This window comes from Monodelphis domestica, chromosome 7 (assembly GCF_027887165.1).
Source record: "Monodelphis domestica isolate mMonDom1 chromosome 7, mMonDom1.pri, whole genome shotgun sequence".
NCBI lineage: Eukaryota > Metazoa > Chordata > Mammalia > Didelphimorphia > Didelphidae > Monodelphis > Monodelphis domestica.
This window is the reverse complement of record NC_077233.1, coordinates 35671151-35683635: the sequence shown is the minus strand read 5'-3', so window position 1 is coordinate 35683635 and position 12485 is coordinate 35671151. Positions and strand designations below refer to the sequence as shown.

Genomic DNA, 12485 nt, shown 5'->3' with positions numbered 1-12485 from the left:
GTTCATTTTTGGGGCCAAGCTTGTTTTTATAATTTCCAGAGATTAAGTTTCAATAGTTTGTGGTTGTCTTCTATTTATATTATTGTAGTCATTGTGCATGTAATTCCTTACTTTCTCAGATCTGTTTACTTCACTTTATATTGGTTCATCTAAGTTTTTCTGTGCTCTTCTGTATTCATCATATTCGTTGTTTCTCAAGACACACCAATATCCTTTACATTCATGTGCCCCAATTTGTCTAGCCGTTCTCCAATCTAGGGGCATCTAATTTGTTTCCAGCTCTTTGTAATCATGGAAGTAGTGCTGCTCAGAGCATCCTATTAATATGACCTTCAGAATTGTTGCCAGGAATTGGAATCAAGCTCACTAGTTTACTGATTAAGGACTCCATTCCTTCCCTTTCTTGGGAAATCAGGACATTTGCCTCTGTCTTTAAACTAAATGTCAACAAAGTTCTGCATCAATGTAGTGACATTGCCTAGGAATTGTGTTTGGCTAGGTAGAGCAGTTTTCTCACCTCATTAAGGAAATTTGGGGTGGAGTGATTTGATTGATTTATGCTAGTGACTAAATTCACACCAATGCAACACAATCCTTAAACTTGTTTACCAGTGTAGATCACTTCTCCTTTTCTCTATATCCATTCCCTCTTCCCTGCCCTCTCCAATCTGAAAAGCAAAATGGAAGATTGATTTTGGAAGTTTTAAAGCCAAATGCTCTCTTTCTCACATATGTGTTCATTGTGTCCTTCAGGTGCTAAGCCCTTCCATTGTCAGGAGAAATGTTTTTTATGTATTGGTTATGATTTTTTATAAATGTTAAATAACAAACTCCAGACTATTACTAATGACCCATGTATGGTTACCTCCCCTGAGACTAGGGAAATGAGAGTACCAGGAAAAGGAAGGGAAAATAGAGAAATTAGAAGAGAAGAACAGAATGAGATGAAAATGAGCCACTATGGAGAGAAAAAGAATGAGGGCAATGGAAAGGAGGACCAGAAGCTAGGATTCTATTTTTCCTCCATTATTTTAACCTTTATCTTCCATCTTAGAATCAATAATGTGTATTGATTCAAAGGCAGAAGAACAGTAAGGGCTAGGCAATAAGGGTTAAGTAACTTGCCTAGGGTCACACAGCTAGGAAGTTTCTGAGGTCAAATTTGAATCCAGGACCTCCTGTCTCTCAATATACTGAGCAACTTAGCTGCCCCCAAGCTAGGATTCTCTTGACATTAAAAGAAGAATGAAAAGAATGGATGGGGAGGTTGTTCATGCTTCACTTTTGAAGAGGACCAGTGACATCAGGGAGATGTCTTGACTTGCTCATGAATTATATTGAAATGACACAGAGTTGCATTTTCTTCCAGAGTCATTGAAGTCCAATGGCATTTTGTAGACCTTTGCCTTTTTTAAAGGCATGAGTTTCCTAATATTTAGTCAGTCGCCTGTCAAGAGTCTACAAAGTCAGCCATGGGGAAGCAGTGGGAGTTTGGAGGAGGAGATGCAGTTTATGTCGTTGGCTCATTCATTCATTTGACAAATGCACATTGAGTGCTTTTAGGTGCCAAATATCAGGAGAGATTCATGTATAACATGGACCACTTTTTCTGGAATACATACATACATATGTATACACATACACACACATATATATGTGAATGAGAGAGAGAGAGAGAGAGAGAGAGAGAGAGAGAGAGAGAGAGACAGACAGACAGACTCGGTTTCATTCGAGCTCTAAAATTATTAATAAGGAGATTATTATTAATTATTAATATTTTTTATAATTATTTTTTATATATATAAAATATAATTTTATAATTAATATTAATTATAATATTAATAATAAAATTATTAATAAGGAGAAAATTATTAAGAAGGAGAGGTCTGATCATGTCAATCCTCTGTGGGAGGTGCATCATGTGGCTCTCTCTTTTGACTCTGGGATAAAATCAGACTCCTTACTTTGGCATTTAAAGCCCCTCCCAGTCTGGCTAAAGCAAATCTTTCCAGGCATATTGTAAATTACTCATCATCACCTGTACTGAGTTCCAGCCCAACTAGTTAGCCTACTTGTTATATTCCCTATACACAACATTCCAGCTCCTTCCTTCATATATTTTTATACAGGCTCCATGTCTAGGATGCTCTCTCTGCTTACTTCTGCTTTGTGATTTTTAAATCTCCATCTTGCTTTGTCTAGCACCCAAAATTGTGCACACCCACACTACACGGGCATGTGCTAGTCAAGGACAAATCAGAAACAACTAACTGCCCACCTGGGATGTCCCAAGCCAAGCTTGAGCTGCCATTGGCATGTGTGAGGCACAGGAAGTGAGGTAGAGAACAGCTCACTTCCTGGGGACAGGGACAGGCGCCAATTCATTCTAGGAGCTCGAGCAAGGAGGAGACCCGCAGGCAGCTTTCCTTCAGATTGGTCATGTGAGTCAAGGGACTGATTCTCTTCTCTACCGCGGCCTTCCAGGCCTAAACTCCCTCTTGCTCTGCCAGAAGGTTGAGTTAAAATTTTTCCTTTTCCCCTTCTTTCCTTCTCTCCCTCTCCTTCCTTCTTACTCCCATTATAATTAAACCACAATAAAACTCCATTCTGACTTGAGTGTTTCATTTAAGAAATTTCATAAATGAATTCCTTGGCGACCTTAAATTAATATATATCAGTCTTTAAAAGTGATTTTAATATCACAGTTTGGCGACCACAATTGGTTTTGTTCTTTTTTTCCTTATCCTCAAATTATTGTAATCTTTAAATTGATTATGTTTTCATGATCCTTTGGGGAAGTCCTTCTTCTCAAATGATCATATGGGGAAATGTAAAAATGGAGATTTGAACCCCGGACTCCAATCCCCAGAAGTCCTTGGCCACTTCCTAGAATGCTTTGCAATCTCACTGAGATCCTCACCTGGGCAAGATCAAAAATTTCTATTTAAACTGGTTGTAAAGCCCACCAGACCCCTTTCTACTTCCACCTCCAAGCAGACACGGCTCTCCACCTAGCAGGGAAGATGTAGTGGTTGTGAATGGGCTCTCTGGGCCTAGGCACGTGCTTTTCTTAATTTGTATTTTCTCTATTTCTTAATCTTTAAACAAACCTCATAAAAATATAATACTTCTAGCAGAGAGGAACTTTACCTGCCACAGTTTGGCCCCCAATTTTAATCTTAACAGCTTCTTGGGATCCTTAACTCCCTTCAAGTGCTACCTCCTTAAAGAAACCTTTTCTGATTGTCCCGGGTGTTGGAACACCCCTCTAAATAACTTTTTAAATTTTGAATATATCCTGTATTTACTTATCTATGATTCTATAATCATTCCCCACTCCACCCCTCCAAGTTAGCTCTTTGCTTGAGGGCAGGAAGCTGTTTCCTTGCTGTGTTTTAACCCCAGTATCTAGCATAGTGCTTGGACCATAGTAGGTAACTATTTTTTAAAATTAATTGATCTATAATAGAGTATGCCATAATAGGGGAGAGAAGGTTACCACCCCATATAGTTACAATAAATAAGTATGTCTGTGTGTGTGAAAAGGACTTGGGATTGATCCCTCACTCATGGAAATTGTTTCAGGGAATCATTATGAAAAAAAAAATATGAGGTACCATGGGGTAGTGGATAGAGCTGGCCTCAGAGTGAGAAAAACCTGAATTCAAGTCCTGCCTCTGACACATACTGCCTGGTACCTTGGGTAGATCTCCCTACCCTAGGCAACTCTTTAAACCATCTGCACTTGCTGCTCTGTCTGGTTTCAACTGCAAGGAACAAGATGCCTTTACCAAGGTAAACTGATCACTTCTAATCTCACCACCAAGTTGCCAGCTCAAGCCTTGATAGACACCATCTCCGTCAGCCTCTTCTCCCCTCTGATTTGAGGGCTGAGAACAGAGTACCAAACTCCTCCCAATTCCTTCCTTTAGAGAGGGCAGAAACTGGACTATCAACTCACTCTATGCTGTATCTGTTGCTCTCCCTGCTTTCAACTCCACATAACACAGGTTTCCCTTGGTATCTGCTACTCCTTCCCTCTTTCCAGCCTTTTCTTGATGTCTCTTTCCATTAGATTGCAAGTTCTTTCAGGGCAAGGACTATATTAATTGTATCCTCAGCATTTAACACAGTGCCTTGCATATAGTAGGTGCTTAAAAAATGTTTATATGATTAATTTATTAAAGGTGTTGATTTCCAAAAGCAGGAGCTCTTTCTGCTGATTAAATCATTTGGTTAGTTGGTTGTTGTCCAATTTTAAGAGGACCATAATGACACCATTCATGATGTCTTTTGACTCATGCATAAATTGGATTGAAGTGAGGCAGAATTGTGCAAAGTCATCTTTCAATCTCTCTTCCAGTGCTAGTTAAATCTGGTGGCAAGACAAAAGTCAAGATGACTGGTGATGGCTTGGGTTGAAGTGGGTGACCTCAGCATCTTTGATATATGACCAAGCTTAAAGTGCTCCATAACACTTGCTTCCATTGCTTTTATGGCTCTTGAAACAAATTGTTCTCATCTGCTCTTCCCCAAGGAAAGGTCTTCATTTGCCTTGGGTAGACACTCCCCTAAGTCACCAACAGATGTCAATTAGCCTCAGTCTGGTTTAGCCTATCTGCCTAGAGGGTTTACTGGGTGGGACTATGACTATTCTGCATTCTATAGCTTCTTGGAGCTGGGTAAGAGCTGGGTGGCAGATGGGTAGTGGAGGAAGAAAGCAGCCCTGAAAAGGACTCAGCAAGCCTTCAGACTAGATGTACCAGTCTTCCCTGAACACCTCATATACCTCATGAATGATGAAATCATAGGTGTATTTTATAAATATGTTTGTATTCATAAGCAGTTAGTGTAGAAGACAGAGAACCAACATCAGAATCATGGATGACTTTGTTTACATTCTCCTTGAAATCGACTGTGTGACTCTAGGCAAATCTCTTAATTTCTCTGTGCTCTAGAAAACTATTAAGTTGATGAAATATTTCCTGGAGGAAGCAGGATTTGAATTGGACTTTGAAAGTTTCTGCAGGTTGGAAGGAGAATCAAGAAGGTATTCATGGAGGTAGAAGTGGGGAACAGCAGGAATAAAGGCAGCAAGAGGACCTCTTTTGTAGAGGGTGGGGGATCTTCATCAGGGATTACTAGGAAATAAGGCTGGAAATCAAGGTAGGTAAGATCCAGATGTAAAGCCTTGAATTCCTGATCATGGAATACAAGGACTTTATGAGTAATGGAGAGTCACTAGTGGTTTTTGAAAAGGAGAGTGGAAAGTGTAATGTTTTTGGTGAAGAATAATGAAAGGAGAGTCTCTTGGCAGAGGCCTCCGGATCTTGGGTTGGAGGCAGAAAGCCTCCCTTGGCAATGGTAAACAAACTCTGTGGTGGGTGTCTGGATGAAATGAAACAATCATGAGTTTGCCAGAGCTGATGACTGCAAACCTGGTTTGGTTCTTCCTTTTCTTTCTTTCTTTCTTTCTTTCTTTCTTTCTTTCTTTCTTTCTTTCTTTCTTTCTTTCTTTCTTTCTTTCTTTCTTTCTTTCTTTCTTTCTTTCTTTCTTTCTTTCTTTCTTTCTTTCTTTCTTTCTTTCTTTCTTTCTTTCTTTCTTTCTTTCTTTCTTTCTTTCTTTCTTTCTTTCTTTCTTTCTTTCTTTCTTTCTTTCTTTCTTTCTTTCTTTCTTTCTTTCTTTCTTTCTTTCTTTCTTTCTTTCTTTCTTTCTTTCTTTCTTTCTTTCTTTCTTTCTTTCTTTCTTTCTTTCTTTCTTTCTTTCTTTCTTTCTTCTTTTTCTTTCTTTCTCTCTCTTTCTTTCTCTCTTTCTTTCTTTTTTCTCTCTCTTTCTTTCTCTCTCTTTCTTTCTTTCTTTCTTTCTCTCTCTCTCTTTCTCTCTCTCTCTTTCTTTCTCTCTCTCTTTCTCTCTCTATTTCTTTCTTTCTTTCTTTCTTTCTTTCTTTCTTTCTTTCTTTCTTTCTTTCTTTCTTTCTTTCTTTCTTTCTTTCTTTCTTTCTTTCTTTCTTTCTTTCTTTCTCTCTTTTTCTTTCTTTCTTTCTTTCTTTCTTTCTTTCTTTCTTTCTTTCTTTCTTTCTTTCTTTCTTTCTTTCTTTTTCTTTCTTTCTCTTTCTCTTTTTTCTTTATTTCTGTCTCTCCCTCCCTCCCTCTCTCTCTGTCTCTCTCTCTCTGTGTCTGTCTGTCTCTCTCTTTCTCTCTCTCTGACAGTCTATAATTTTGAGTCTTCCAAATTTCTGATTTATGAACTATTCAGGGATTTGAATCTTGGAACAGAGATTCTCATTTCTTCTTTAAACTGGATGCTTCTACTAAGCTATGCCTATTTTTGGCCACTTGCTGGAGAGGTTTGTAGAAAGCCTGCTAAAGGATATCTAAAGCAATTCTGGACAGTCAGCAGACTTCAATAGGACCTTTAAAAATTGCTTGATTGGTTGGGCAACTGCACAACTGCACATTTCTGGAGCAAATGTGTGCTTTGTCTTCTTCTTTTTCTTTAGTCTCATCTCATCATGCCAAGTATATCCTCTTATCCTTTAGCAATTGGTGTGTGCCTGGGGAGTTGTTAATCTTTGTTCTGAAGTTGCTGGAAGGGTCTTTTTGGAGATCCTTGAAATCACAGGATAGAAATTTCTTTCTATATGGAGAAAGAGTGGGAGTGTGATGCTGTATCCCATTTGGAGTCAGAGGATTTGAGTTCAAATCCTAATTCTTGATGGCTAGGTAGCATGGTTGATAGAGCATGGAGCATAGTCAGGAAGACCTGAGTTCAAATATGAACTCAGACAATTCGTAGTTGGACAACCCTGGGGAAATCATTTAACCTCTATTTGCTTCAGTTTCATCATTTGTGAAATGGGGATAATACTGAGATCTACCTCCTGGGGTTATTGCAAGAATCAAACGAGGCAATATTTGTAAAGTTCTTAGCACAATGCCTGGCATATAGTAGGAAAGTGCTGTATAAATGCTAACTACCATTTATTATTAACTGTCACTTCTTACATATATGACTTGAATATGTCAAATTACTAGCCCAAGTTTCCATTTTTTCATCTGAGGAATGAGAGACTTGTACTAGATAAGATTTCTTCTAGGGCAGTTAGGTGGTACAGTGGATAGAGCACCAGACCTGGAATCAGGAAGATTTGAGTTCAAATCATCCATCATACACTTACTAGTCCCCATAACCTTGGACAAGTCATTTAACCTCTTTTCCTCAACTGTAAAATGAGCTAGAGAAGGAAATGACAAGCCATTCCAGTATCTTTGCTAAGTAACCCCAAGTGAGTTCATAAAGAATTAGACATGACTGGACTGAATTGAACTTCACTAGGAGCTTGCTGGGAAATAGGTGCTTTTAAAAATGATCTTTTAATTGAATGCATTTTTTTTACCTGGATATACTACTTTGAAACTTTTCTGACTAACTTCTCCACTGTGCCCATTGGAAGCATTTATTTAGTTAGTTAAACTTTTACCTTCTATCTTATACTGTATATTGGTTCCAAGGCAGAAGAGCAGCAAGGGCTAGACAATGGGGGTTAAGTGACTTCTTCAAGTTTAGGAAGATAGCTAGGAAGTGTTTGAGGCTAGATTTAAACTTAGGACCTCTTATCTCTAGACCTGGATCTCAATCCACTGAACCACCTAGCTGCCCCCTTCCCCCCCAACTGAGGAAACTCATTAAGAATGGCATCATCCTTCAAGGTCCTTTTTAGTCTGGACTGTCTCTTATCACTCCCTCTTGATTTCTGATTGGAGGTTTGGTCCATGAACTTCAAATCCTCCATTTAAATGGAGAGCTCAGCTCAGATATCACATTTCTTACATGGTTACACCGACTTGGGACTTTTCTGATTTCATCATGCCCTGAGGACAGGTACCTTTCTCTCCTCTCTTTACAGTCCTTGTTGTGTTGTCTTCCTCCATTAGTTTATAAACTCTTCGATATAGGAATTATCTTCTATCCCCAGTACTTACCACAGTGCCTAACACACAGTTACTAACACTTACTCCCTGTTTAATTAATTTGATTAATTAATCCCTGCTTGATTAATTGAGCATAATTTTCTAAAAGTCAAATTAAGTGACTAGCCTTTTTAGAAAGAGAAAGCTTGTTTAGGCAGCAGAATCTGTGTTTTTTTTTTTGGAGGGGATTTATTTTCCATTTTAGTTGCAATCTATGATTTGATCAGGGGGAAAACTCAGTATAGAAATTTCTTCTATCAATGAAGACGCATCTGCAATTTATAGAGAGTTACCTGGACCACAGAAAGGTATTGTGGTCTACCAGTGGTCACAAAACAGCATGTATCAGAGGCATTGATGATGGAATGAATATGTAGGAAGAAGCATTACACATTTACAATGTGATAGGCACCAAGCTAAGTATGGAAATACAAATAAAAAATACCCCCCTTCCCCCCAAATCCTCAAGATAATAGTGGGTTCAAGGAGCTTACACTCTAGTAAGAAGCAGAACATATAAAGGACTTGCATCCAGAAAAATGTCTTTTGGTTTAGGAAGTCAGAAGTATAGTGAGTCAAGGTATATCCTTTCCAGAAGCAATAGTAGTATTGATACAATAATAGTTCCCAGAGCAAAGAGTGGAAAGGAGAGGAGTACATTGTGGGGTAGACAGTAGGGTGGATGCAAAGAGATGGCCAGATTGGATGTGAACCATGGTCTGGCATCTGGGACTGGCTAGAGATAGTGGTTCCTGCATATTTTTAGTCTTTGACTCATCAATCAGGCAACAGATCCAAAAGTGAATGGACTAAGCCAGTCAGGAGGTCTGGTTTCCCCAAGAGGTACCATCTGCAGGGTAAGATAGCAAAGGGTGGGTGGATGGCCAGATTGGTTGTAAACCACCTAGATTGTTCCGACATTAAGTAAGAACTCTCTGCCATACCTCACTGTCTTGTATTATTTTTAGTGGGTAAATAATGGGACATGGCTGGAGAGTGAAAAACCAAACTGAAAGTTGTGGAGGGAAAAAGTATAATGGAATCCTTTTGGTGTATTGGGGATAGGGCTAATGTCTGTGTAATAGGATAATCAAATGATTTGGGGCTTTTACTACATGGAGTTATATTCTAGGAAATGGGGTCTGACTGGTGGTAAATTTGAATCAGCATCTTAATGAGTCAGGTTATAGCAGGATTCTATTGTATGTGAAGTCCAGCTCCTTTTCAGATTTTTTTTCCTCTCAAGCTGCTTCAAGGAATCCACAGGCGCCAGACACATCCGCCAATCAAAGATACCTTGTGCTGATGACTTGGAGAGAGGGAACCCTTCTCTTTGAGTCAACTCCAGGTTCCAAAACATCAGGGTCGTTGTCAACCACACCCACTCACTGGAGGCTCCGATGTGTAGCATGCCCATCCAGCTTCAGGCAGGCTCCTGTCTTTGTGGTTGCTGAATCTTGATTTTCTTCACAAGAGGGTTTTCTAATGGGTCAACATTCGGAAAACAGAACACTTGGCCTTCTTGAAGAATGCCAGCTGGGCTAGCAGCATAGATATTTGTTATTGTCCTTTCGGTCCTGTCCAACTCTTTGAGACATGGATAACAGACTGATATTCTCCATTTCAGGCTGTTGATGAGCCAGGGACCTATTCAGCTTGGTTTGCTGACTGTCTCATCATGAACTGAACTCAAAGATGGGAGACTATGCCCTTTTTTGGGCAACTGATCACAGTATCTCTTCTGGCCAGCCTCGCTCTGCCTCATTTGCCAAAGTGGCTGCAGCCATCAGCTACAACAGAAGTAATCCTCTGAGTGGTTCATTTTCCTCTATTTATAATCCATGGAGTGAGGGTTTTTTTTTTTCTTTTTCCTAAGGAAAATCAGTTGCTTTTAACTTAAAGCACCAGCCGGCTTTCCTCCTCTTATGCCCTTTCTTTGTCTAAGCCAGAGACGATTTTCAGCTGGTAACCATGGGAGGAGGGGAGGGGGGCAGACCAGGGGGAACACAATCAACCCAAATTGATTTATGCGCAGAGACTCAAGGAACAATCATATTTTAAATAAGACTAATCAAGCTGGCTCTTTGTGAAAGCAAAAACACACACACACAGACCTTGCCCGCAGCAGGCACTAGTTTCTAGTGGGTAAAAAGCAATGGGGAGAGCTCTTTTATGAACCCGAAGCTGGGGTGGCAGCAGATTTTTAACCCCAAGAAAAATAAAGCATATGTTGTCCAATCCGCTCTCACAACGGGAAGCTTTACAGAGGAATAATTAAGGCAAAGGAGCATTGTTCCCCAGTGCCAAAGGACCTGCTGGGGAGCTTCCGATGAAAAGTTTTCTTTCCTAACTATGCCTCATTTGGATTTTTTCCTCTTTCCTCCCTTTTGGTTTGCTGTATTCCCACATCTTAACCTTGCTTCATTCTCTGGCCCCAAGGCCTCCCAGGAACAACTGCCTGCCTGCCTTTTGGAAAACAGATGAAGTTTGCAGCAGCCAGGAATGATGTGGGGAAGCTGGTGGGCCAACCTCTTCACTGGACCAGTTTTTCCCATCAACTCTGAGCACAGTCCCAGGCCCAGTCCTGGCAGGGAGACACAGATGCTAACAATATGGGAAAAGGAGAAAAGAATAGATTAGTGGGAAATTATACCAATATTATTGGTATGATAGAATAGGCTATACTATGCTTTACAATTATACTACTAGAAAATAATAACAGAGTTTGAAAAAATGCTTTGCTTTAAACATGTTTTCTATTTTTTAAAATTAAATAAGCATCTGTTTTCTCTTCCTATTACATTTTTCTAAGAGGAAAAGAAAATTTAAGCTTTTCTGAAAAATATGCATAATCAAGCAAAATAAATTCCCATGTTGGCCATGTCCATATATGCGTATCCCACTCTGCACCCTGAGATGACCACCTCTCTGTTGGAAGGTAGAAAGCACGCTTTGTCGTGGTTTCTCTGGAATCGCGGTTAGTCATTTTCAAAGCATCTTAGATATCGTTTGAGTAATCATATATGTAGATATATAAAATATTAAAAAATTGCAATCCTGTGAGATAGGTATTATTGTTATTATTGTTCCTATTTTCATAGATGAGGAAACAGTTTCAGAAAGGTTATATGACTTGCTCAGGATCACCTATTGCTAGTAAGTGTCAAGGGAAGGATCTAAACCCAGCTCAGTTAGTCAGTCAATCAACACATATTAAGTGTCTAATATAAACCAGACACTGTGCCAAGTAATGAGGATACAAAAAAGTCAAAAGATAATGTTTGTTCTCAAGAACTTTACATTCTAATGGAGAAGACAACAATCAATGTATAAACAAGTAAGCAGGAACAGTAAGAAGGTTCTCAAATTAAGAGGGGTTGGGGAAGGCTTCCTGTAGAAGGCAGGATTTTAGATGAAATTTGAAAGAGTTTGGAATTTTTTAACTTGCAGTCCAGGGCTCTTCTCATTATACCATCTGCCCCTCTGAGATCAGAGTTTCCCTTATAACAGAAAAGAAGCTCAGGACCAGCCTAAGCAAAATTAGGAAAGTAAAATGTGTCAGAGGAAGTCTCATAAAGTGGAAAGAAGAATTTCATTTGGAATGGGAGAGCCTAGGTTCAAATCCCACTTGGATCATTCACTATTTGTGTGACTTTAGGCAAGTCTCTTAACCTCACTAGTTTTCAAATTCCTCATCTGGAGAGCAGAGATTGGACTAAATGCCCTCTGAGGTTTCTAGGTCTATGATCCTATGTTCTTTGGGACCTGATCTGTTGCCTCCCTTCCCCCTAATCTTAGCCCTCAAACTTTCCCCTTTCTGCTCATCCTTCCTGTGATCCACTCCTTCCTTGTCCCACTTTCCTTTTTCCCATAGCAAAATTTCACTACTATGGATCCTGTTGTCTCTGGGCAATCTTTTAAGAGGTGTTAAAGCCTCAAGGAAAGTCAGCCACTGGAGAGTCAGTGCAGAAAGAACTTGATTTGGTATTTGGCATTGAGGGATCCTTCCAAATCCTATCCATTGGGAAGACCAAGTCTGTTGGGCAGGTACCTTGTGTAATCAGGGAACCCCCTGATTCTCTGGACCACAGTGTTCACTCCCCATCTCCTGGGAGATGGCTCCAATCCATTTTCTCATAGTAGTTCCTTCAATGACCTCATTACTTTGGCTTCAGAATGGAACCTTGGGGAGCTCCTCTAGAACAGAGAAAGACTTTCCTTCCCTTCTGACTTCCTGCTGAGACCAGCTCCTGAGAAACTGAAACACTCCCTGGGAGGCTTTGCCTACAGGGATTTATGGGTCCCTATTTGCTTCAAGAGCTGAATTTATACCTGATGTATCTGTTTCCTTGCTTGTAAAAATGAAGATAGTGACTAGTGTTATTCTTCATTTTCACTTACCAAGGGAGGGCCAGCAATATTTTTCTCAGCTTCAAAAAAGCATACTTTTATCCATTGGTGCTCAGATCTAGCCAGCAATTCCAAGGATTTCTCCAGTTCGTAGCTTTTTCTTA

At 39.7% G+C, this 12485-nt stretch overlaps 1 long non-coding RNA gene across 1 annotated transcript; it reads right to left on the bottom strand.

Annotated features, from left to right (window-relative positions):
• Nucleotides 1-10010: 10010 nt before the first annotated feature.
• On the bottom strand, nt 10011-12265 carry LOC103104433 (uncharacterized). Its single transcript, XR_470696.2, has 2 exons — nt 12023-12265; nt 10011-10575 (listed from the first exon to the last, which is right to left on the bottom strand). It is a non-coding gene; the product is annotated as an uncharacterized LOC103104433 (long non-coding RNA).
• Nucleotides 12266-12485: the final 220 nt, after the last annotated feature.